Raw genomic sequence first — 5,771 nt, forward strand, 5'->3', positions numbered from 1 at the left:
GCCCAACCTAACGTAAGAATCTTTGCAGCCTCAGAAGCCACAGTACCACCCAAGATGTGAACAAGCTGGCATGTTTTGAGCATCAAAGATAGAGAGGAAACTGTGTTTACATGTTTGGCACAAAAACTAATGAGGAAAGTCAATTGGCCCTTTGTCTTGAGGGTCTGAAGCACTGAGCTCTAATGTTTGGTTTCTTCGCTGGCACTTGTTCAAGCAATCACTTGTGGCCTGACAAAGCCGCACTTGTGTTTTATTAGTGGCCATGCTGAACTCTCCCGCTTGGGCTGTGTTGTCTCTCAATAGAGTGCTGCAGCAGAGGGCACACTTATTTGAAAACACTAAATCAGAGCATGATGATCTTTGCCCAACGAGAGCAACCCAGAGGAAAAAAAGAAACAAAAAATGTTCAGAGTACTGTTCCTTTTGTTTGGGGAGGATAGGAGGCGAGGGCAGGGGGCACGGTAGACCCAGGGCACGTGGCTGAGTAATGTGGAAATGGTAGTGACAAAACGTGGTTTATAAAAGACATCTTGCCCCCTTCCAATCATGAGTGCGGCGTTAACATCCGAACATGAGGTAATGTACCACATGGCGCTATCCGTGGGCTGGACTCAGGCCTGCCAGGGTGGGAGATGGCAAGCTGACCCGGAGATCTTTCACGCCTGCAATTCAGGGTTTCATGAGAGAATAATCATGTTTCTCTGGGAGGAAGCTGATTTTGTCTTTGTAGAAAGGAAAATTTTCTGAAAAAGTAGGTCAAAGCACAGTCTGTAACTTTTCCCATGATGTTGCTTTTTTACCCTCTTTCCTGCCTTTTTCCTTCTCTTTTTCTTTCTTCTCCTCTCTTATTATTATTATTATTTTGCTTCCATTTAGAGTTAAGAGTGCTTCGGATGGTCCCAGAATTTTTATCTGAACAACTGAACAAGTAAGTCTCCAAACATTTGGCTGCTATTTTCAAAGTTCTGAACCAGAAAAGAGGACTCCGAAATCTGGTTGCAAACAACATTTTTTAAGTGACAGTTTTGGCAGTCTTACCTACAGATCCAGTAAAAATAAAACCTAGAGCAGTTTGTTCTAAAACTATTTCTAGTCCCAGTTCTGTGAAGAAAGTACTGAACTACACATAATTAAATTGATTTTTGTTTTAAGCAACTGAAATTTTGCATGTTCAAAATGAGAATATGGGATAGGTTAAGATATGTCCTTGCCTTTGCCAAAACTTTGAAGTTCTCTCTGGCTCTCTGCCTTGCATCAGAATTTTTATGAAGGGTGTAAGTTTACATTCCATGTATTCCTGGAGACTGAAAAACTTTGAGTGATGCCTACACTGAGTAAATGAGAGAAACTGCTAAGTGAAAGTTACTTCTTGGGACACCACATTATAAACAGTTAAAAGTTTAGAATATACATAATCTATTTCACTAAAGCGTCCTCTCTCTCTCTCTCTCTCTCTCTCTATATATATATATATATATATATGGAGGACACTTTAGTCAAATATATATATATATATATATATATATATAGTCAAATATATGTATATATATATAAAGGACACTTTAATCAAATATATATATATTTATGTTTGCATGTATGTTTTTAAAAATAAGCGACATTTTCTTTGCTAACTACAGCTTAAATGTTTATTTTTAAAATGTAGAGTACTCTGGCCACAGTAACGCTTTAGTATTATGATTATGCAGACAGTTGTCTATATGCCTCTCTCACGCTTCCATTGTTTCTGCAGAAAAGAAGGGACTGATCTTACATGTGAGTAAAGTAGTTCACCAAATTCCCATTCATGTCGTTAATAATATTAACATTTAGTTAATGACCTCAGTATGCAAGAAACGCACAAGTGACCTGCTGATGGTAGCAAAATAAGTAAACATGAGGAAGATTTCTAGGTAAAAAAAAAACAATTCTATAAAGGGTAGAGGGGTTGCGAGGGGCCTGGGGGTGGATTCCTGGCCTTTCAAAAGCCTGGTAAGACGGTCATGAGTCCCATAAGCGAAGTACTTACTCTGTCAAGGAAGGCGATGTGTTTAAATAGGATTTGGGTTTATTTACAGTGGATGCTATACTCAGTGTCGAGACCAAAGGGGAATCTAGTGGGAAGAAATAAGCCCCACGCCCCACCCCACCCCCAGCTACCCACCTGCCTTTGCCACCCTGCCATCCCAATTACCCTCTCCAGTTTTCCCGGCGCCCTGCCCTCCCTGCACGTACACTCAAAATTGTTCCTTCCCGCAGGCCCCTGCTGCAGCTTGTCAGACATCGCAGGTCACGTGCAGAGCTCAGATTGCTGTGAATGTAGCGGGGGATGGGGAATGGGGATAGAGAAGAAGCACTGAGCTGTCAGCAGCTACTTCTGCAGGAAGGAGCCATCTACTAGCTGGGCTCGGGTCCGCCCTGCCTCGGCTGGACAGGGGCCGAGTTGCAGCAGGGTTGGACAGCGTCTCCGCCAGGATCCCAGCTGCCCCCAGGCAGGGTGCGAGGATAGTAGGTTGACCTGACCCAATCCCCTCTGTTTCTCCCACCTTCTGCAGGTGAATTTGCTCAGAAGCCATCAAAGTCAAAGTGAAAAGCAGGCCACTCTTCAGGTCTCTTATGATAAAAGTTTTGTTTACCCCCACTGTAAACTTTATATCCTGCCTGTAAAACTTTTGCAGCCTTAATTCACCCAGGGCCCGTTTTGAAATGACATGAACTAATACATTTTTTTGCTTTCTAGAGGTCTATAAAGGTAGCTATCCATATACATCAATTATACTCTAAATATCTTATGCATTACAGTCACTGTATTGCACAATATAGATTCATATACACCATAATACATACTTATACACACTCTTAAAATCAGTTCTTCACGTAAACATGTTGGACATGAGAAAAAGCTCACTGAAGAAACTTCACATATGCAAGGCTGTGAAGTTGCGGTGGGCTTCACTGGCCAGAGGTCGAAGGAGAATCAGGGTCAAGCTAAGAGAATAATAATAGAAGTATATGAACTAAGGTACATGCCAGGAGGTGGACCCACACCTCCTAGAAGAGAGGAGCTAAGGACTGTGTGCTGTAGTGGCCTTCAGTTGGAATGACCAACTGTCAGCCAAAGGAGTCCCACAGTGAAACAATTTAAGGCTGGTGTACTGAAATAAGTAAGAGCAATGCCTTTAAACAGTGAACCAGGTGACAATGTATTCACCTATTCAGAACATTGTAGAGGTAGAGGACAGGCAGTGGGGAGTGTGGACAAGAAGGAATCCTGGGTGATTTCCTTCTAGAAGAGGAGCATTGTCAGAAAACTGCAGAATTCAAAATTAAAGTTGTTTAGAAGCAAGCATCCAAACTTGAGTAACAGAATGAAAATTGACCCTGAATGGTAATGAAAGCATAAATATTTTATCGAGTCTCCTGAACATGTTTTCACAGTGATAAACAGAAGTATCTAGTTTAAATAACTTTATATTTTTTTATTTTTTTGGTATGGGATGCTTACCATGGTTATGAGAGAATGAAACCAGAAACCACTGGTGTATGCAGTCTACAAACATTAGATTGTACATATCAGAGAAATCAGGAGACAATAAAACAGTTTCACAGTACATATTCTTTAAGGACCATTGCTTTCTCACCTCTCTGTCATTTTAAAAACAATAAAGTAAATGAACAACTTAAAATATTAAGTTGCCTTTTAAACACAGACATAGACTACAGGTGTTGATGCCACCAATCATTTTGAATAAGAGTTCTTAATTTATAAAATATGACTGTATAAAACTTTAATGAGCGCTAATAAATTTCATTCAACAATTGTCAGAATACTAACCAATAATTTCTACTGCTTAGTTTGCAAACTTGCTTAAAAATAGAATTGCTATTACTCTAGCTATGGTGGACGAGAATGTCACAAATAAGTCTGTCACCTGGTGCTAGTGATACTGTCATTCTATGAAACCCTAAGGCTAGTTCATCAGTAAAAACATTCATTTAAAAAAAATTAACAAAACCAAGTTTTCAAATAACCTCAATTGTTATAAAATAGTTGCAAAGGTAATAAGTTACCCCTTTTCTTGTCAAAAGTATAGAATTTACAGTATGTCCTTAATAACAAAAATTTGACGTATTTATGAATGGCAGGTAGTTGCAATAAAAATTCAACAACTATTACCAGTGATTTTCACTAAAATTTAAAGTCTATAAATAGCAAATAAAGACATATTTTACTTTTAAAATAGAAAAGCAGTAAAAAGTATTTATCGTTTTTCTTTTGATGAATTCTGCCTAAAGTCATCAATATTTTTTTATTATGATATCCAAATTATAGCAGTAAAATTCTCTCCACTCTATCTGTCCTGTTGTATTTCTTCCAACTATATTTTGAACATCTGCATTTCTTACAGTTAAATTTCTTTTGTATTTTTAAGGATTCAAGGCTACTATATGATTATTTGTACTCAAATCTCTTATAGAGTATCTTTCTAATTAAGGGATATATCGTACTGGGAGGCATCATTTTTTTAGACATGTTATTTTTTTTTTCGCTCAGACAGAGATGTTTGATTGCTAGACTGGATATAGAACCGAAGACCTACTGGACAAATAGTTTAGGACTTTTGCTACTTTGATATTATAAACAAACAAGCAAACATAGTTATCACCCATCTATTTAAAAAGCAATATGAAATCACAAATATTTCTGAAATTCTATCCAGAGAAATTCCATTGCCTGCCCATAGCTCTTGGGAAATAAAAGTATGGCTTTAGTTCTGTTGAATCTTAACAACTGATATTTTAATATAGATCTTGAAGATCTGAGACTCTCTCAATAGGACACAATTTTTTGACCTTTAGAATTATTCATAAGCCAGTGTAGTCCTATGTTTTAAGCATGTCTTTGAAGTGTTTGACTGAATTCAATGTTTACAATCATTCTCTGCATGAACTGGGTCATGTCATAACCATACTGTGTCCTCAAAGCAAAGTAGAATATACCCACGTACCAATACGTATGGTACATTCTATCTCTTTAGGACAAAAGAATAATTAACTCAGCATTTTAGAAACCATTGAAATACAACCACCATTTAACTCAACTGTTCTACTTTGATGTTTTCCAGGTATCTAATGCAATGCTTCTTTGAAAAAGATAAGGCCTTTACTGAAAATCCAAGAGGTCCTTTGCTTATTTCAACCACGTAAATAAAAGGTGGATTTTCCTGTCCCTGATTTTCAAGAGTTCTGCTGAGTGGTGAGATAATCCAAATGGGCCAAACTCCAAGCCAGGCTTCCACAGAGAAAATTTGAGTCCTGCAAGTTCGATTAAGCTAGCTAATTTTCAGTCAAACAAGCTAATTTCCAGACAGATTCTTCTGATGTTTTCCCTCTGTTTTTAATTTGCATCATTAAATAGCTCAGTGTTTCAAAGCAGCCACGGCAGTAAGGTCACAGGGCTTTGTGTTAAATAGCAACAACCTCGGTTTTTTTTTTTTTTTTTAAGGAAGGGACAGAGAACAGCTGATCCCGTTGTAGCAAGATTTTCTTTTCTTCTTAGTGGGAAGAGGGCTGAAGTGTCTTGTAGATCATAGACATTTTGCTTTGGTTCGGAGAACAGCTTTCCCCGGTGCTTTTGTGCTCCAAAAAGCAGCCCACAATCACAGGTGGCCTTGATTATCAAGATTTTTTAATGGTGTCCCCTCCCTTTCCTAGAACAGCAGGACATCTCCCTGACATGAATATCTCATTGTAAGTGGCACAAAATTAAAAAA

General features: G+C 38.2%; 1 long non-coding RNA gene across 1 annotated transcript; it reads left to right on the plus strand.

Annotated features, from left to right (window-relative positions):
- Nucleotides 1-476: 476 nt before the first annotated feature.
- On the plus strand, nucleotides 477-5,278 carry LOC143686264 (uncharacterized). Its single transcript, XR_013176993.1, has 3 exons — nucleotides 477-576; nucleotides 877-928; nucleotides 5,124-5,278. It is a non-coding gene; the product is annotated as an uncharacterized LOC143686264 (long non-coding RNA).
- The last annotated feature ends 493 nt before the right edge of the window (nucleotides 5,279-5,771 follow it).

The sequence above is a fragment of the Tamandua tetradactyla genome, chromosome 6, assembly GCF_023851605.1.
Source record: "Tamandua tetradactyla isolate mTamTet1 chromosome 6, mTamTet1.pri, whole genome shotgun sequence".
Classification (NCBI taxonomy): domain Eukaryota; kingdom Metazoa; phylum Chordata; class Mammalia; order Pilosa; family Myrmecophagidae; genus Tamandua; species Tamandua tetradactyla.